Source organism: Nycticebus coucang, chromosome 9 (assembly GCF_027406575.1).
Source record: "Nycticebus coucang isolate mNycCou1 chromosome 9, mNycCou1.pri, whole genome shotgun sequence".
In the NCBI taxonomy this organism is placed as follows: domain Eukaryota; kingdom Metazoa; phylum Chordata; class Mammalia; order Primates; family Lorisidae; genus Nycticebus; species Nycticebus coucang.
The window spans coordinates 27,173,246-27,193,955 of NC_069788.1; the positions used below are offsets into that span (position 1 = coordinate 27,173,246).

The 20,710-nt window shown below is 42.6% G+C and overlaps 2 protein-coding genes across 2 annotated transcripts in view; one reads left to right on the forward strand and one right to left on the reverse strand.

Moving 5' to 3' along the window:
- The window catches only part of FBXO9 (F-box protein 9), a 45,804-nt gene extending 42,314 nt beyond the window's left edge, over nt 1-3,490 (reverse strand). Inside the window, exon 1 of the mRNA XM_053600905.1 lies at nt 3,453-3,490. The gene's annotated coding sequence lies outside the window, so the exon portion shown is untranslated. The remainder of the gene's footprint in view (nt 1-3,452) is intronic.
- Nucleotides 3,491-3,933: 443 nt separating this feature from the next.
- CILK1 (ciliogenesis associated kinase 1) overlaps nt 3,934-20,710 on the forward strand; it is an 89,442-nt gene continuing 72,665 nt past the window's right edge. The window contains exon 1 of the mRNA XM_053600902.1: nt 3,934-3,986. The gene's annotated coding sequence lies outside the window, so the exon portion shown is untranslated. The remainder of the gene's footprint in view (nt 3,987-20,710) is intronic.

The following is a 20,710-nucleotide window of genomic DNA, read 5'->3' on the forward strand; positions in this document are numbered from 1 at the left end:
CCAACTCCTGGGCTTAAGCGATTCTCCTGCCTCAGCCTCCCAAGCAGCTGGGACCACAGGCACCCGCCACAACACCCGGCTAATGTTTTCTTTCTTTAAAAAAAATAAATAAAAGTGTTGAACGATAGTTTTTTTATTTTGGATTATTGAGGATTCATTGAGGGTACAGAGAACCAGGTTACACTGCATTTGTTAGGTAAGGTCCCTCTTTTTTTTTTTTTTTTTTTATGTAGAGACAGAGTTTCACTTTATGGCCCTCGGTAGAGTGCCATGGCCTCACACAGCTCACAGCAACCTTCAACTCCTGGGCTTACGCGATTCTCCTGCCTCAGCCTCCCGAGTAGCTGGGGACTACAGGCGCCCGCCACAACGCCCGGCTATTTTTTGGTTGCAGTTTGGCCGGGGCCGGGTTTGAACCCGCCACCCTCGGCATATGGGGCCGGCGCCCTACTCACTGAGCCACAGGCGCCACCCGTAAGGTCCCTCTTTTTATAATTGTGTCTGACCTCCAAGAGGTGTGTCACACACCGTAACCTGAATGATAGTCTAGCCAGGGCGGTGCCTGTGGCTCAGTGAGTAGGGCGCCGGCCCCATATGCCGAGGGTGGCGGGTTCAAACCCAGCCCCGGCCAAACTGCAACAAAAAAATAGCCGGGCGTTGTGACGGGCGCCTGTAGTCCCAGCTGCTCGGGAGGCTGAGGCAAGAGAATCGTGTAAGCCCAAGAGTTAGAGGTTGCTGTGTGCCGTGTGACGCCACGGCACTCTACCGAGGGCGGTACAGTGAGACTCTGTCTCTACAAAAAAAAAAAAAATATTCTAGCCAACTAGCATAGATGACATATTATTTTAGCATGTAATTAAATAAAACTTAATAAAATATTTGTAAAGATAAATTGAATACCTGTTTTATTAAAACATCGTTATGCTTCATAGCTACCAATTTTCTGTTTCAGATCAGTTCCACTGTATCCTCTAGACCCTGTTATGAGATTATCTAGTCATATTATATTTATAGGATTATAATTTTCCAGAGGCCATAGCTACTGATTCAAGCTACTTACTAGCCCAGTGGACCCTTGCTAAAGGTGGATCAAGATAGTACCTCCATTTGCCAAGTAGACTTGCTTGAACAACTGAATTTGACTTTCAGTCAAATAATTTTAATAATTTTAATTTTAATAATTTTACTTTTTTTTTGAGACAGTCTCACTATGTCACCCTGGGTAGAGTGCTATGGCGTCACAGCTCACAGCAACCTCAAACTCTTGGGCTTAAGCGATTCTCTTGCCTCACCCTCCCAAGTAGCTAGGACTACAGGTGCCCACCACAACACCGGGCTATTTTCTTGTTACAGTTGTTTAGCTGGCCCTGGTCAGGCCTGGCTTCAACCCACCGTGTTCAGTGCATGTGGCTGGCGCTGTAACCACTGTGCTACAGGCGCCGAGCCAATTTTACTTAGAAATTGCTTTCCATGGCAGTGTTATATGTGTAATTTGTTAGGCTTCTCCTTGTTTATCTTTTCCCTGATAATGATTTTCAATTTTCATTTGCTGTATGGTTTGGCTGTTATGGAGGTAAACACAAAGGTAGACAAATATTAAACATTAGTCACATGACCAGCTGACCCTTTCCCACTTGGAAGAGGAAGTCTAAGGAAGTTTGACTATCCTATCTTGCAGGTTTTTTTACTGGAGGAATCCAGTTGCCCATGATTGTCAGCCAATATGCAGAGACGGGGAAAGGTCCATCAAACTTTGTCAGAAGGCCGGAATTCTGGCTCAGCCCCCGCAGCTCAGGGCTTAGGGCACCAGCCACATACCATGGGGCTGGCGAGTTCGAACCCCACTCAGGCCCGCTAAACAACAATGACAACTGCAACAAAAAAATAGCCAGGCATTGTGGCAGGCACCTGTAGTCCCAGCTACTTGGGAGGCTGAGGCAAGAGAATATCTTAAACCCCAGAGTTTGAGGTTGCTATGAGCTGTGATGCCATAGCACTCTACTGAGGGCAACATAGTGAGACTCCGTCTCAAAAAAAAAAATTAAAAAAAAAGAAGGCCAAGATTCTAGACAACAGCAAGAAGAGCCTCTCCAAGAGTGTTCTGTTCTTCTATTTCCAAAAATCACAGTTTTATACATAAAAGTTCAAAGTAAAAACCATATTAACCCTTATCTTAAACAATAGTAATCAGCATAACCCATGTAGTAATAAACAATAATTGATATAACCCATGACCCAAAACAATATTCCAATTCAAGTTAATCTCCTAAATCAATTGCCCTGACTTACTCAAGATATACACTTTTAGGTTAAAGATAAATTTACAAAACTGCAAGAATGTGAGACAGAGGTGAAGGTCACCTAGACCCTAAACCCACCAAACCCACTGTGTGGTCTCAGCCCTAGCCTGAATGAATCCATCTTATTCTCACTGCATGTGCTTTCAGTTTCTTCCAAAAGAGTATGGGAGAGAGGGCAGCACCTATGGCTCAAAGTAGGGCCCGGGCCCCAAATACGGAGGTGGCAGGTTCAAACCCGACCCTAGCCAAAAACTGCAAAAAAAAAAAAAAATAGAGATACAGGCCTTTGATGTAGATTCTTCCAATAAAAAAAAAAATCTCTTTTTTTAGTCTGTAGACTCCAAATATAAAGATAGTGAGAGAAAATTGACACAGCGATGAGCTGTGAAATTTCATCTCTGAGAAGAATCTACAATGTATTAAAAAGGCTTACAGCTTTATAATTGAAATTGTGTTGCTTAGGGCAAAGTGATTCTTGGACCATCAGCCACACTAGAAAACTCTGGGGTGGAGCCCAGGAATTTACTTTCCCAAACCTTCCAGGTGTTAGGATCCTGCCTGCTAACGTCTGAGAACCAAAGTTTAGAAAAATTATGTAAATTTAGCCAGGTCTTGTGGCTGGTGCCTGTAGTCCCAGCTACTCGGGAGGCTGAGGCAAGAGAATTGCTTAAGCCCAGGAGTTGGGAGGTTGCTGTGAGTTGTGACGCCAGAGCACTATACCCAGGGTGATAAAGTGAGACTCTGTCTCAAAAAAAAAAAAATTAAATCCAGGGACCTGGAATCAATTTCTTCTTTCAAAGGCTTCAGTCTTACAAGGATGATTTGAGATAATATCTACAATATAACTTATGATATAAGTAAATGTGTTTAAAAGTACGTGTGAGTGTTCGATTTCAGTCCTCTAGTTACTGAGAGAGGACATAGTGTGGAGGATAGCTCGTTCCACCTAGATGAGAATCCAGTCTTTCAAACTAAAATTGTGAGCAATACAACTTTTAAAAGTTCAAATTAATACTAACAGGCAATCAGTTGCGTTTTTATTTTAAATAATTATAGATAACAAAAGTTGCCATTTCACTGTTTTTGAATATTACAATTCAGTGGCATCAGCTATGTTTTTTAAAATCAGAAAAATGTTGTGAACGTGGTTACCTTGGACTAAGCGTACTCAGAACGTGCAAAGACAGCCTGCATTTCTAAATCTGGATAGTGACGGAGCCGACCTGTCCGTACCGTGAGTTTGGAGTCGGGGCCGCGGTCGCAGTCGGCTGGCGGCGGGGATTCCTGGACTCAAGGCCGCCCTCGGCCGGGCGGCGCGGCGCGGCGCGGCGCGGCGCGGCGCCCCGGGGCGAGGTGGACGCGGTGCAGGGACGCGCAGGGCCAGCGAGGGGAGCTGCAGGGTAACTTTTCCCAGGGAAAGCGGCTGGTCGTCCCCACTAGCAGCCACCCAACCTTTTGTTTGTTTTCCTGCCGGAGGCTGGAAAACGGCCGGGTCCCTGCTGCACTACCATGTGCCTAGCGGCCGGTGCGACTCGCCGCACCTCCCGGGCGTCCCCGCACGGAGCCCTCGGCCTGTCCTAGCGCGGGTTGTCCCCGTTTTCAGTTGCCGAGCCCGCGGCTGCGCCCGGCTCGCCGAGGAGCTGCGCTCACCGCAGGGGCGGGCCCCCGCCTGTGTTCGCGGCGCCAGTAAGTGGGGCTCGGGATTAAGGGGGTTCTGCTGGGCAATCTGTCACTCGCGGTGCTGGCCGGGGACTGCGGGGGGTACCCGTGGTGCGTGGTCCCGCGAAGGATCGGAGGGACTGGAAGAGGCTAATGGGTTGTAGCTTTTCTCCGCTATCCTGTGGATCTTTCCCTCCTGGCATGAAAACTCGTTTCTCCGGAGTTTGGAGGATTTTGATAACGTGTTTACCTATTAGATTCGAAGAGGGAGAAGATCCTAGCCGATCTGAAACCCCTTTCGCGGGGATGTTGAGGACTTGCTCTTGGAATTTTCCTGACTAGGCCCTTGGCTGTCCCGCAAGGGATCTGAGCAAGAATCCTCACATACTTCTTTGCAGTCATTTTTCATTGGATTTTTTTCTGCTTTGATTTCTTTCTTATTAATCTGAGTAGTTGTTAGGAGAAGGATGTTAAAGGGTTTTTCCAGAACAACCGTTTCTTTTGTAATGCTGACCTTTTAAAGTTTGACACCAGTATCTGGAGGGTTATATTTAAGGTAGTTTAATGCATCGTTCTGCAGAGAAGTGGAGTCCTTTCCACTTACAACTATATGAAGATTAACTAGAGAGAATACTAACCTGAATTTTGCAAGCAGGACTGGGTGTTTCTAGGGTATGGGTGTTTGTTTTTTTATTCCTTGGTTATAGAAGTTTGATGGTTAAGAGTTTTCATTTATCACATTTCCCTGTAAGTGAGGTTTCAAGGTGTGCTCCAGTAGTGAATGGTATCATTGCTGAATGTAAAATTTAAATGAGCTTTAAATTTGTGTAGTCAACATTTGAATTATCAGGAAGAATTTGTGTCTCAATCATATGGTTAACTGTGCTAGGAGTTAACATATGCATAAATATGCACATTTGAAATAGTTTCTAAACAAAGCGCCACAATTCAGTAAAGAGAAGCTTTAAGGACTTCCTATCTATTTGGGGACCAGGAATTGTAAAACACTAGGACGTGGGTGTAGCAATGAAAGCAGTACTGGGATTCTATTTAAAATGACATCCTGTACCATTCCTGTATCCCTAAGGTCCGGCCTTATGTTCATTCTGCTCACTTTTTGTTTTTCCCTTTCCACTTTGCCTTGTCTCTTTCTCCAAAGTCAAAACTGGTAGCTGGCTGGGAGAGGGGACAGCCACATTTCTTAATAGCAATCTAGTTTCAGATGGTAGAGGGTTGTGTTGGAGGGTCGACGGAGCCTATCTGAGTAGGCAGATCCATGCTGTCTTTGCCAAGGGAACTCAGCATTTAGTCACAAAGAAATGGTTTTTCTCACTGAAGTTTCTTCCCCACAGACTATGTGTAAATGAGCTACCCGCTTTGTGGGGGTTTTATTTGTTGACTGTCATCACCATCTAAACCCTTTTTATAATTTTATTCATTTTATTTTCATTGGTTTTTGAGGTTCCTAGTAGAAATGGAAGTTATGTCGATCTTGAAACTATTGGGATCATCTTAACCATCTTTTCCTTCATTTTCTTCATACTTTATGTCCGTGAGTCATTAAGACCTTTGAAAGGTATTTTCTATAGATACTTCCTTCGGTATTCTAATCTAGACCTCACCCTTTCTCTCCTGCAGTGCTGGACCAGCCTTGTAGGTAGCCTCCCAAGCTAAAATAGTAAGCCCTCGTTAAATATTTGTTGAATGAATGAGAAGAGTCCCTCTAGTCTTTTCAGCATTTAGTTGCCCTTTTTAAATGATCACTTCATGTCTCTTGGCTTTGCAACCTTCCGTCCTCTCCATTGTCTACTGTCTAACGTCTAAAATAACATGTCTGATTTTTCAAGGCCTTTCATAATCAGCTCACCCTTCCTATCTCAATCCTATTTTCAGTTCAGCACACATCTTTGTGGTCTGTGCAGTCTGGTCTTGTCCTGCTAAGGGGGTCAGGCTCCTTCTGGCTGCATTGTCACTGCCCCCTTGCTGTCCCTAGGAAGTCCCTCCCTTCACTCTCCTATGGAACTCATACCCCTCCTCAGAGGGATCCTACTTCTTTCATAATAGTCTCTTTCTTTAAAGACTCAAGATACTTGTTTGTTAGCCCTTCATTATATTGGCCACATTGATCTCTGATTGGTTTAGGTTATTTTAAGCCTCTTTAGAGCAGGAGCTATATTTTATGCATGTAATGTGGCATCATGGACTTTGGAGTCGGGCAGAATTGGGATCAGGGCCTGACTCTACTTATTAGTTGTGTGGCCTTGTGGAATTCTCTTAGCACTAATCCTGCAATGTGTACAATAGGGGACATGATTCCCCCGGCCAGATGTGGTGTGAAGATGGTCTATGGTGCCTACTCATTGATTGGCATTACACCTGACAAAGGCCTGCTCATCCCTCAGCAATGACTAGCTGAGTCCTGAACAGGTAGCATATAGTTGGTCGTGGCTCAGACTAAAGGCCCAGAGGACCAGGACAACTGTGCAGTGAATTCTTAGTAAGTATTATCCTGCCCTTACTTAAAATGGCTTGAGCTTAGATTATTCCTGGCTACAGTTCTGCTTCTGGGATATGTTGCTATTTTTCCATCTGAACCTTGCCAGGAACACTACTGCCTTAAAAATAATTTTTTTTTTTCACTACTGCTTTGTGGCAAGCTCCTCCATTTCATTTTGTAGGATCTTGCTGAGTTGGAATTGTGTCTAATGCTTCTATCGCTATCTACCCTTATAAAATACATTTTTCTACTTATAGGGGACTGTGTGAGAATGTATGTTTGCCTAGTGGTTGCTTGGCAGAATTTGGGTGCAGTGACCTTTCTGTGTATATTGACCTGAAAGCACGTGAATAATGTCTCACTTAACTGTTGATTCTTTCATCAGTGGTCTTTGGCAGTTGTGGCCTTCTGAGAAGAGCCTGTTTCCAGTATCAGAAATTATCTGTGGATTTCAGGGTTTGTGGTTGATGCTGTTGACTAAGAGAATGGGCAAATAGAGGTGTGTGCCGGCTAACTTACACAGATACTGTGTTGAGGTCATAGTATCCTAGTTTGTGGTTGTGCTTAACCTTCGAAATACAGTTTTCACTTCCTTATCAAAATTCTAGTGTTCTAGAAAATTGCCTTGTAAAAAGAATTTGGTGAAAGATATTATTTCCTGGTGCAAATTACATTAAAATGCTAAAAAAGTGTTGTGGCAGGAAGACAATCAGAGATACCTTTGATTGTGGCCAGAGAAATAGTGAAAGAAGCAGTTCAAGTCCACCTGAGGTGTTAAACCAAGGTTGCTGTGGCATTCACACTCAATCTTTCAGCCCCTAGTGAGCTGGTGCCCAGTGTTAAGAAAATACAATGCTCAACTGACTTTAGGGAAGTATTCAATCCAAGCAGAAAGCTTCCATTTTTTTGGCTCCAAATATTTTTGCTCATCCTAAACCCATATAGCAAAGTAAAAAAAAAAATAATAATAAGGCAGATTATTTGTTTTAACTTATTTCTTTAAGTTTACTATATGGGTTTAGGATGAGCAAAATATTATTTGCTCATTATTTTTTTTAACTTTACTATATGGGTTTAGGATGAGCAAAATATTCATTTGCCTCTTACCAAAGGGGAAGGAGTGAGCATGTGATACATCTTTAACACACTATAAAATGTGTGTTATATTTATATGTTTAAAAAATAAGCAACTCTGAAGATGACAGTGGAAGGATTCTATTCTTTTTTTTTTTTTTTTTTTGTAGAGACAGAGTTTCACTGTACCGCCCTCGGGTAGAGTGCCGTGGCATCACACGGCTCACAGCAACCTCCAACTCCTGGGCTTAAGCGATTCTCTTGCCTCAGCCTCCCGAGCAGCTGGGACTACAGGCACCCACCACAACACCCGGCTATTTTTTTGTTGTTGTTGTTGCAGTTTGGCCGGGGCTGGGTTTGAACCCGCCACCCTCGGCATATGGGGCCGGCGCCCTACTCACTGAGCCACAGGCACCGCCCGAAGGATTCTATTCTTACTTGGGTCCCTGGATCTTATCTGTAATATGGGTATGTTGGCTAGATCTAATTCTGTAGTCTGAAATTTCCTCAATGTTAAGCTTTGAACTTAGGTTCTATTAAACTTAGTATTCAAATCTACACTATTTGGCATTTGGTTATATTTTATCTTACTTTAAATTTTTCCAAGAGCTCAGTATCCCTCGTGCCTACTATAAAAGATAATGCCTCAGAGCCAAAAGATAAAGTATTGTGGTGTAATCTCCAACTGCATTTGACAACGTCATGAAAGTTACTACCTGCATAATCCGGTAGTTTCCAGAAGATAATTGTTATCCTAACACAATTTTTTGAACTGGAAGGCCTGCAATAGTACCTCATATTTCACCTGGGGCTTTTCCCACCGCGAGGAAGATCTTTTTTAGCCATTTGATAGATGTACAGAGATGGCCCAGAGCTTGTGAGCACCACACATTTCTGAGGAAAGATGGGCTGTGAGTCATTTTTTTTCCTTTCTCTAGGTGAAGTACGACCTGTGCTAAAGTACTGAGAACACAAGACTATCCTTGTGGCTACTATAAGAGATAATGCCCCAGAATGGAAAAGATAAAATATTATGATGTACTATCCAGCTACATATCTGACAATATCATGAAAGTTATTATCTGCATGAAATTGTAGTTCCCAGAAGCAGTGGTTAACACTTTTGTCCTATCGGACATTGCCTTTGCTTTGCAAGTGAATGTGTAAGAGAATGATTTAACCAAGACGAAGCAGAGTGAGAGAAAAGTAAGACATACCTGCCTTCGTGTCCTCTTTGCTGTTGAAAAGCAAATTCCTGAAGTAGTGTTAAAGTTTTAAGAGTCATAATTTTTGTGCGCTAGTCCCAATATAGTTGTCCAGTTTACAAAGGAGAGGGGCATAAGGGATGGCAGAAGGGGTGGACTCAGTGATACAGGAAAATCACCTATGGTCACAATTGCCCTGTACAGTTCCGTAAGTTGCTCATTCACTAATTAATTGATTGGACGCATTGTGAACTCCTATTTTTCCCAGGTACTCTTGTGGGTGCTAGTAATACTGCTGCAAACATAAAATTTCTACCTTCACAAACGTATATTCTAGGGAAAAACACAGTTTAACCTAAGGGTGGGTAAAGGTTATATGGAGTGCTAAAGCGTTTCTGCTTATTTTTGAGGTTTCCTCTATTTCAGAAGTGGACAAACCATGGCCTGCAAGCCAGATCCTTCCCATTGTGTATTTTGTGAGTAAAGCCGTATTGGAAATATAGCCATGTCCGTTTATTTACTTCTTGTCTTTGCTTTCGTGCTATGGCAGCAGAGTTGTGACAGAGACGGAGAACTCTCAAGGTCTAAACTGTTTACTGATCCTTCATGGAGAGTATGTTGACTCCTACCCGATTTTACTTTTACATTAAGGCTTTATTTCCTTAATCATTTTATTGATTTATTTTTTATATGTGATAGCGAAGCATCTTACGTGTGGAGGTCTGCTCCTTAGTTAAATGTGCTGTATTGTCAGTATAAAGCTCAACTATATGGTATATTCTTATTGTTTTTTTTTTTTTTTTTTTTGTGGTTTTTGGCCGGGGCTGGGTTTGAACCCGCCACCTCCGGCATATGGGACCAGCGCCCTACTCCTTGAGCCATAGGCGCCACCCATATTCTTAGTCATTCCTACATCTTCCCCACACGGACTGGCAATCAGGCAAGTAGTCAGAGCTGGGACTATCGTCAGCCTACACGATTTTCATCAAGCTGGTGAACGACCTGGAACAAGAGTCCACATAGATATAGTTATTTTTTTCTAGCCTTTAATATTTTGCTTCTACTCAGTTCTTCCCCATGCTACCTGTATGTCCTAGTTTAAAAATCATCTGTATAGGCCAAGGCAGGAGGATCGCTTGAGCTCAGGAGTTCAAGACTAGCCTGAGCAAGAGTGAGACCCAATCTCTAAAAATAGCCAGGCATTGTGGTGGGCACCTACAGTCCTAGCTACTTGGGAGGCTGAGGCAAGAGGATCACTTGAGCCCAAAAGTTTGAGGTTGCTGTGAGTTATGACATCACGGCACTCTACCGAGGGCGACAAAATGAGACTCTGTCTCAAAAATAAATAAATAAGTAAATAAAGCTAAGAATCCTATGCAAGTGATTCAAGACTTTTTTTTTTTTCCCCAAAGTTCAAGGCATGAGCATCTTGGGTATTGTAGGAGAAGCAACAGAAAGTTGCCGACTCCTCTCATGGAGTCGCCAATTAAGGAGCTGAGAATTCTGAGGAATTCTTTACTCGGAGATGGTTTTGAAGGAAGAGAGGGCTGGTAAAGGCATAAAGCAGTTTCTGGGGCATAGAAGAGGGACCCCAGATAACTCATTGTCCTCTCTTGCCATCATCCAGCTATGGATAGCTGACCGTGTCTTTAATGCATTATTCTGTCAAGGTAGACAAAGCCTGTTCCATATAAAGCCTGTTTTGGCCATGTAGCTGCTGTTTCCAATAAAGAAAAAAGCAGTCGTCTAAGAGGCAAAAATGCTTTAAAAATGTGTTTGTTGAAATATATATGAGCAGAAGAATTAGGCTTTCGGGAGAAAAATGCAAACCCAGATATACTATTTTTAGTATGCTTTTAAAATAAATTAACAGTATTAACTGACTTTTATAAAGTTATGACACATTTGAACCTAGAATATGAAGTGTAATTATAAGCCCATAAAGGAATAATGGACCCCAGAAGTACCATAAGAAGGGTCATTTAATGACTGTGCATTATCTACTTTTCCTGTGAGGATAGATGAAGTAACAGAATCTTTGCAGTGTGAGACAATTAAAGCTAAGGGGGACAAGCTCCTCCTAAGGGCCTGAATGGTGTAAATGGGCCTGGTAAGCCCCAACTCCCAGAGAATCTCAAGTTTACACATAACTTTCTGTCTCCTGCCCTAGAAAATAATAGTCGCATTAATTCAATGATCAGGGGCAAAATGCTTAAAAGATTTGTTTCACAGTAAAGAACAGACTAAAATTGCCCCTGCCTCTGGCCTCTCTTTTCCAGGCAGTGAATGAGCAAGGTGCCGGAGTTGGGCTGCTGTCCATGAGCAGATGTTCCTTGCCTCCACTGAGGATTGAAGCCAAGGGGAGGGAATTGGGGCAAGTCACAGGGAGGTTTTCCCCAATGTCACCTGGCCAGGAAAATCAGAGCATTTATTTCAAAGATTTTCTGGAACTCTTTGAAAGAGAAATCAAGCTGTGTTTCTCTGTTAGTTGGGTACAGCCTTACCTAAAGGCCAAAGGCCTCGTCGGATGGCATGGAGGGGGCCTTCCTGTGATCCTCTGAGACTCAGTGGTCCGGCATTGTTGTGGGATGGCCCAGGTGGCCTGCCTACCATGGCTGTTCTTGGTATTCGCCATTCTTCCACCTTAGAACTTCAAAACATTTCTGGTCAAAGAGTTTGATTATCTTTACTTTGCACATGAAGAAATAGAAGCATTGAAAATTTTTAGACACTTACAGAAAATAAATAGCAAAGACCTAATTCAAATTTGGGCCATTCACAGAATCTTGGAGGCCTTGCCCTGTGCATGTGAAGTGTGGGGTATGAGAACACAAAGATGGAGGAAGCCTGGAGTTGCCCGGGCTGGTTCAGAGGGCAGGTCTGCAGATCAGTCGCCATGGATAAGGGGTGGGCAGTGAGGTGAGGAAAGGGCACACCTCTCATGGGAGAGGCTGTTCACTGGGTCTGTCTGCGGGTTGGAGCTGGCATGTGGGCTGGAGAGGAGTTGATTCTTCACGTTCCTGTGGCCTAGCTGAGGCGCGGGGCACTTGTACCTCTCTCACAGAATCTCTCTGAGGCACTGTCTTTTTTTTTTTTTTTTCAGACAGAGTTAAGCTGTCACCCTGGGTAGAGTGCTATGGCATCGTCATAGCTCACAGCATCCTCCAACTCTTGGGTTCAAGTGGGGTGTTGCTCTTGCTCAGGCTAGTCTCAAACTTGTGAGCTCAAGCAATCCACCTACCTCAGCCTCCTAGTATGCTGGGATTACAGGCGTGAGTCATAGCACCTAGCCCTTTTTTTTGTTTGTTTTATGTTTTAAACAGTCTCACTCTTGCCCTGGGTTGAGTGCCATGGCATCGTCATAGCTCAAAGCAACCTCAAACTCTTGGGCTCTGGCATTCCTCTTGCCATACCCTTCCACATAGCTGATGGGACCACAGGCTGGCACCACAATGCCTGGCTAGTTTTTCTATTTTTAGAAGAGATGGCGGGGGGGGGGGGGAATCTCACTCTTGTCAGGCTGATCTTGAACTCCTGAACTCAAGCAAGCAATCCTCCTGCCTCGGCTTCCCAGAGTGCTAGGATTATAGGCGTGAGCCACTGCACCCAGCCTAGGACCCTCTCTTCTCTATTAGCCTTTTTGCATGTGACACAAAAAGCAGAAACATTTATCCTTTTTTTTTTTTTTTAAGACAAATGCTTGTTTGATTCCTGAAATACAATCACAGAATCACAGAGTGTTAGAGGAGGAAACCACCTCATTAAAAGTAAACCCAAATGCCAAGAGATGCCCTGAATCACAGCAGATCCGTCTGAGGGGAAAACAGGAACCAGTCTCTCTGTCTGCTTCCATTTTGCCTCTACTGTGGGCATGTAGGTGCTTCTGGGGGCTCTGCTGGGTTCACTGGCATTTGATTGCAGAATGAAGCCAGCTAGAGCACAGCCATGTCACTGGTTTCCGTATCTGGACTTTGAGATACAGATACTTCTTGTATTTCTTTCATGCTCAGATCTTCGAAAGATGTCCTAGTCTTTTGATCTTCTGAAACAGGGGTGTCCAACGTACAGTCTGTGGGCCACATGTGGATTATGTGAGGACTTATCTGTGATAGTGGGCATCATGAAAATTATGCATGAACCTTTTTTATTTTGAGCTTATCAGCTTTCATTAGTGTAAGTATTTTAATGTTTATTCCAAAACAACTCTTACTCTTCCAGTGTGGTGCAGAGAAGCTAAAAGTTTGGACAGCCCTGTCTGAAATCTTTCCTTTAAGTTTGGTATAGGCAGCTGGGTTCCTATTACCCTGTTTCCCTGAAAATAAGACATCCTCCGAAAATAAGACCCACTTACAGGAAGGATAAGACGTTCCCTGAAAATAAGACCTAGCGCATCTTTGAGAGCACACCTTAAAATAAGACACTGTCTCTATTTAAAGGCATAAAAATGAGACACTGTCTTATTTTCGGGGAAACAGGGTAGTTGTATAATCTGCATACATACCTTGAGTCTCAGTTTCCTTGTCTGTAAAATGGGAAGGATGATAATAATAGTATTGCAGATAAGTTACTTGTGCCTCAATTTCCTTATCTGTAAAATAGAGATGATGATGATAATAGAAACTTAGCATTGTGAGGATTAAATGGATTAATATATGCAAAGCACTTAAAACAGTATTGTCTGCATAGTCAGAACTAAAATTATCATATTTTGGGCATATTTGATGTATAAGAACTCTGTGTGGGTTTATTATAGTGAGTGATTTATCCAAGTTAATTCTTGGAGTTAGAGAGGTATTTACTAGTACCTGGTTTGAATGTGCTAATTCTCAAGTTAATGGCTGGGCTGCTACTTACCATTCGCTTCTCAGACAAGTGTTAACTGTTTCTACCAGGAGCCAAATTTAAGTACTGTCAATGGCAGAAGAGGAGACTCAAGGAACCTGAGCCTGTGATCGTCTAACACTAGGAAAGTGCTCTGTTCTTCTTCTAAAAAAGAATGATTTCTTTTGTTTTCTTCTCTTCTAATTTTTCTTTAAACAGAAGAAGAGTTCTTCCCCACTCTTTTACTTTGTCCCTTTTTTTTTTTTGGACAGTCACCCCTGGTAGAGTGTTGTGGTGTCATAGCTCACAGCAACCTCTAACTCTTGGGTTCAAGCAATTCTCTTGCCTCAATCTCCCAAGTAGCTGGGACTATAGGTGCCTGCCACAACACCTGGCTTTTCTTTTAGAGGTGGGGTTAGCTCTAACTCAGGGTGGTCTCGAACTCGTGAGCTCAGGTGGTGCTCTTCCTGCCTTAGCCTCCTAGAGTGGTGGGATTATAGGCATGAGCTACCTCACCCATCCTTACTTTGTCACTTTTGATAGAAGCATAGGAACAGAGAAATATTTTTCTTCCAGTAAAACAAGTGGCTGTGAAGTCACAAAAAAAAGACAACTGGGAAAAAAAATGGCAAGTGACAACAGGGAAGGTGGGGGCCTTGCTGAGCTGCAGAGCACATAGCCAGCCCCAGGAGGAGGGACCAACTGTCTAGCTTCTCATAACCTTGGAGGTCTAAGAAACTCAAGTGGTTAGATCTTCAATTTTCCCAGAGAAGCCCCAAATTGGGGTTTGTATGTAAAATTTCCTATTTAAAAATCTGGGGTTTGGCCTACAGACTGCAGTTTTCAGTTTCTGCTCCATACATATAGCATGGAATCTGTATATCCAAATGTCACACACTCAGAGACTTCAGGCCCGAATTGTGAAGTCTTGTCCACTGTGCAAATTTAAAGAGAAGAACACTCTGTATTTCAAAAAAGAATCCCTTTGTTCATTGGGTAAGTAAGCTTAGATTTCTGATTTCATTCCTAAAGCACTCAACTCAAATGAATGAGAACCACTGCTGCTATAATTTAGATGATTGTATGAAAGTCTTTGGGACATTTTATTGAAGAGTGGTAAGCTAAATATCCTGAAAAGACGTTAGGTCCTAAATCTTGAAACCTGTGAATGTTACTTCATATGGCAAAATAGACCTTGCAAACCTGATTTAATTAAGGAATTTGAGTTAGAGAGGGTATCCTGGATTTTCTGCATAGGCCTTAAATGCAAACACAAATCCTTATCAGAGAGAGGTAGAGGAAGATTTGAAGACAGAAGAGAAGACAATGTGACCACAGTTGCAGAGATTGGAGTGATGTGGCCACAAGCCTAGGAGTGCTGGCAGCCACTAGATGCCAGAAGAGACAAGACATGGATTCCCCCTGGAGCCTCCGGAGGAAGTGCCAGTACCTTGATCTCAGCCCAGTGATACTGGTTTTGGATTTCTGGCCTCCAGAAATGTAAGAGAATGAATTTGTTATTTTAACTTGCCAGCTTTGTGGAAATGTGTTTAAACAGCTGTGGGAAACTAATGCAGCTGATGAGAGAAACTTTTTTTTTTTTTTTTTTTAATTTGGCCGGAGCTGGGTTTGAACCCGCCACCTCCGGCATATGGGACCGGCGCCCGTACCCGCTGAGCCACAGGCGCCGCCCGAGAGAAACTTTTTACTTTTTTTTTTTGGAGACAGAGTCTCACTATGTTGCCATAGGTAGAATACTGTGGCGTCACAGCTCACAGCAACCTCAAACTCTTGGACTTAAGCAATTCTCTTGCTTCAGCCTCCCAAGTATCTGGGACTACAGGCACCTACCACAATGCCGGGCTATTTTTTTGTTGCAGTTGTTTAGCTGGCCTGGTTCAAACCCTCCACCCTCAGTGTATGTGGCTGGCACCGTAACCACTGTGCTACCGGTGCCGAGCCACTTTTTACATTTTTTAAAGACTTTTCTTTGGTCATTTACACATAGATCACAATATGGGTAAGTGATATGTCCTTAACAAGAGAAATTAGCCATTATTTAGAGATTAGTGGCCCAGAGCCTTCCTTGAGATTTCTAGCCAGTGATCGGCAAAGTGACTACTCTTCTCTTGGGTAGTACTCTCTCCTCCACTCTTCCTAGGAACTTATCCCAGCTGCTGTGTCTCCTGGTCATTTGTGTGTGTTCCACTTCTCCAGCTACATAGGAAGTCCCCAAAGGCCAGATCTACTCACAGCTCTGTGGATCTTACATCTCAAGGCTGAGCATAGTGCTTTATACTTAATTTTTCAGCTGAGACTCTGATGATACTCTAATGTCTTGAGCATATTTCATATATCCATGTTTACTGAACCATTTATTTATATACTTTTATAAAAATATTATATTTATATTATGCAGTATAAATGTGAGTAAATCTCACAGCCATAGAAAATACAGCAGTTGGCCTTTTCACCAAATTATAAAGAACCCAACAATAGAGACTCTCTTATACTTATGAACTGGGATCTGAATGGAACAACTTAAGGGTAAAATGTGGCGAGAAACAGAATGATGTGCTTGGGAGAAGCCAGAATGACATGTTGGTTTTTTTTTCCTTTATATCAACTTAAGACTTGAGTTAGAAACAATTAAAGGCATCAGATAGTGGAGTGGCTATTGTTCTTTATGAGCATTCCCAGACACTGAGTTCAGAAGATATATCAAAGTACCCAACATTTAAAAAAAGAACAGCTATGACATAAACATTTTACATCCTTGAAATTTGTCTGCTTCTTACTTTGAGGAACTATCTCTATAGATATAGATATCTTCTACTAAGTATCAAAGAAAGATATATAATAAAAGTAGCCATTAGTATGTTGGAACATTTTTCCTGCTAACACTCAGGCTGAAAGTTCTATATTTTTCTTGGTTGCCTTTGACGTAAGCTCTGTGGCTACATGGCAGTAAATTTCATTATTAGGGACATGCAGAGTGGCCCCTATGTTGGGCCCCACTTGTCATGCAAGGTGGTATCCCTTCATAATGGTCACCTGCCATGTTACAGGGCTGGGGCAAGATTCCGCAAAGTCATACAGCATGAGTGAAGGAGTAGTTTCTATTGTAGAGAAATTTCCAAATCAAGGGATAACAAGAAAGAGAGGCATGGACATCCAAGTTTCTCACCATATCTGTGGAAAGTCATTCTGGGCCATGGCACTTTGTTGAACATGCTGGGTGTGCATGAGAACAGTCTTATTCGGGGGGAAAGATCAGACAGTTTGCTGTTTGCCAGCTATAGATAGTAGTTTTCTGGGAAATCCACCTGTTCACCCTGTGAGGACCTTCAAAACCTAAGGGAAGTTGGTTTCGGAAACACGCCAAGGGGAAGAAGGCTGTCTCGGCTACAGCTGGCTAGTTGTCCAGGCAACCCTCAGTGATACCTAGGGCCATTTATGGATGTGCCTTGTTGCACCAAGGTTATTTGTATCTTATTTGTATCATATGTTCTTTCATAATGGAAGCAGGTTATGATGGGTGGAAAATAAACATCCGGTTAGTAGAGAGAAATACTTGTTCTAATTTGTCTGCAGTTACGTACCTCTTCAGTCCTCAAAGCTATGCTAACTATGAAGGTCTATCTATCACCTCCTGTAGAGATGTATGTATTAGTCTCCTAAGTCAGTGTAGCTTTTAGCTGTACTGGATAGACTAACAGTAACTTCTTCAGCAAAGACCTTAAACCCTTTCTGATCCTGTGTTGGACCTGGTCTGACATAATGATTTTCCTTTCTGCTCAGACGGCAGAAGACACCTGACACCTTTTTTTGGTGTTTCTCTTTCCATGACAAGCGGTAGTGGCAATGCTGAGGACATCCTTTGGCCCTCAAACACAGTTGATCCCTGGTTATAGGAAGAAACTGCCTGTTCAGTTTGAGAAAACCAACAGTTATTTTAAAATACACAGAGTTTATGGGAAGAGTGGACAGAGCTGGTCAGTATTGTGGATGTTACGGATTTACAAGGAGGTCTACAAATGGTGGAAAAAGTTATTCTTGCTGATGGAAGCTGTGGTTGTGAACAGCTACATCCTCTACTCATTAGATGAGAAGGAGAGTGGAGAAAAAGTGTAGACATGCCTTTCTTATAGGAGAAATCTCATCACTCAGCTTGTGAGCAACTTGAGGAATGGAAATTCAAGAAAGAGGGGTAAATCATTATCTTCTGACACTGAGGAAGGGCTAAATGGGGAAGATGCATTTTATCATGCAAAATGAAAAAAATCAACAAAGGATTGCATGGTTTGCCGCAGAAGAAATGAGACAGATGGAAGGAAAGAAACCATTTTCTGCTGTGAGATATGCAATAGGAAGCCTGGACTTCATCCTGGAGGTTGCTTCAAGAAGTGTCATACTCAAAAAAATTATAAACAGCGGGACTTTATCTAACAAATGCAATCAATGTAACCTAATTCTTTGTACCCTCAATGAATACCAAACAATAAGGAAGAAATTATAAATAACAACAAAAAAAAACTCTTTAATCATTTTATGTAACCTAAAATAGATAATAAAATTATCCAGTGAGTTCATTTTTGTGTTTTTCTCTTTTAAAACTGTGGGTTAATTGGGGCGGCGCCTGTGGCTCAGCGGGTAGGGCGCCAGCCCCATATGCTGAGGGTAGTGGGTTCAAACCCGGCCCTGGCCAAACTGCAACCAAAAAATAGCCGGGTGTTGTGGCGGGCGCCTGTAGTCCCAGCTGCTCAGGAGGCTGAGGCAAGAGAATCGCCTAAGCCCAGGAGTTGGAGGTTGCTGTGAGCTGTGTGACGCCACGGCACTCTACCAAGGGTGATGAAGTGAGACTCTGTCTCTACAAAAAAAAAAAAAAAAAAAACCTGTGGGTTAATTACAAGTAATCCACCAACCTCTTTCCTGCCCAAAATAAATAAGAACTGGCAAGTATGGTGGTAGAAAAATTGGATTGGAAAGTGATAATTAGGTCGGGTCGTAGTGGCTCACACCTGTAATCTTAGCACTTTGGGAGGCTGAGATGGGCTGATTGCTTGGCTCAGGAGTTGGAGATCAGCCTGAGCAAGAGTGAGACCCCATCTCTACTAAACACACACACAAGAAAAAAAAAATAGAAAAAATAGATAGGCACTGTGGTAGGCGACTGTAGTTCCAGCGTGTCAAGAGAATAGCTCAAGCCCAAGAGTTTGAGGTTGTTATGTGCTATGATGATGCCATGGCACTCAAGCCAGGAAGACAGAGTGAGACTCTGTCTCAAAAAAAGAAAGAAAGAAAAATAAAAGAAAGTTAGATTTTAGAACAAGAAACCAAAGGCATGTATTGTCAGGGGTCATGTGGCAGCCCACTGATGTCATCAAGGACTTGACCTCTTGACCTCTTTCTTTCTGGTCTTCCTTCCTCCGCAGATGAAATTCTCATTGTCATCATAGAGTTGATTTCTTAACAGTCACCTCATAGCCTCAAGTTGCATAGTCATCTCTGCCCCAGCCCTAAATATTACAGCTTTATGCTGTAATCAAGGCAGGAATATATGGAACAGCCTCTTTATCAACCGTCTTATATTATAAAGGGTAATTTCTTTCTCAGAAGCCTTTCACTTTCCTTACTAGCTTTTTTTTCCTTTCACTCTTGTAAGTCAGAACTCTGGTCCCACTCCTAAACAATTTTTAGTAGGAAAGGGAATTACTTTGCTTTGCTTCGACTAATTGTATGTAGTTCATACCCTGGAGCTAGAGTAGGTAACTGCCTGGGTATGTTGAAAACTAGAGTAAAATCAGGGTTCTGTAAGCAAGAAGTTTAAGCTTAAGGGGAGAATTGCTATTGGGCAGATCAGCAATGGCATCCACAATAGCTCTTTTTTTCTGGTGCATTGTCCAGCAGCCTATTGTTTTCCAAGAGCAACAGTGAGTTTTTGTTCTTTACTTTCAGATTATGACATGAATCATCACATTTGGGCCACCACAAAGAGGATGAATAGTTGAACAGTGTGGATCTCAAGTATATTTAACCACTTCCTGCTAGGGTATGCTCAAAATTGACCGTGGGTTGACTGGTGCTTCTTGTCTAATGCTAATTTGGCTACTACAGCTTCATTTTTTTTTTTTTTCAAGTGTGATAAATAATTCACAGGAGTGATAATAAAATGCTCAGACAGCGGTCATGTTTTCCAGATCTATGCATAGTACAACTAATCTTTCTAATATCCTTTTGTGTACTTGAAACACTTCTCATGGCTTCCCAAGTCTCTTTTGCTTCCACTATCTTATTTCTTTTTTTTTTTTATTGTTAAATGATAAATGTATACATTAGTGCAATCAAGGGGTACAATATGCTGGTTTCATATACAATCTGAAATATTCTCATCAAACTGTTCAATGTAGCCTTTGTGGCATTTTCGCCACCCCACTATCCTATTTCTTTTTTTTTTTTTTTTTTTTTTTTGTGATTTTTTGGCCGGGGCTGGGTTTGAACCCGCCACCTCCGGCATATGGGACCGGCGCCCTACTCCTTGAGCCATAGGCGCTGCCCCACTATCCTATTTCTTTTTTTTTGGGCCGGGGCTGAGTTTGAACCCGCCACCTCTGGCATATGGGCCCGGCACCCTACTCCTTGAGCCACAGGTGCCGCCCTACTATCCTATTTCTTAAACTACTGTTCTTGCACTTTCATTTAGGTCCCTACTATGTTCTTTAATATCTCTCTTGAAGTTTGGCAGCGGAGTTGAGCAGTAATTCAGGAGTATGATGCGACTATCATGTTCATTGTTTTGAACCCAAGGCTACCAAGCTACTCAGCTCAAGTGGGCACCATTCACGTTATGGTCTGTGTGAATGGAGTACCTTGGAGTGGTACCATGCAGCAGCCATGTCTCAGTGCTCTGTTCCCAGTATAGGCTCCAATAGTACACTAACTCTAGAGGGAAAAGGAACAACCTTAGAGCTACTCAAAGCTGCTGATAGGGCATCTCCAATGAGAGGTTTTGTATGTACTGCTAATTCAACACCCCAGGAAACAAGCCATGCCTCTGCACTTTGTCCAAATTATATATACACATTCCCTATCTCAAACTCATATTCTCCCTCTATATCTAAGATTCGCCCAGTCCAATGCCTTTGTTCAGGCCT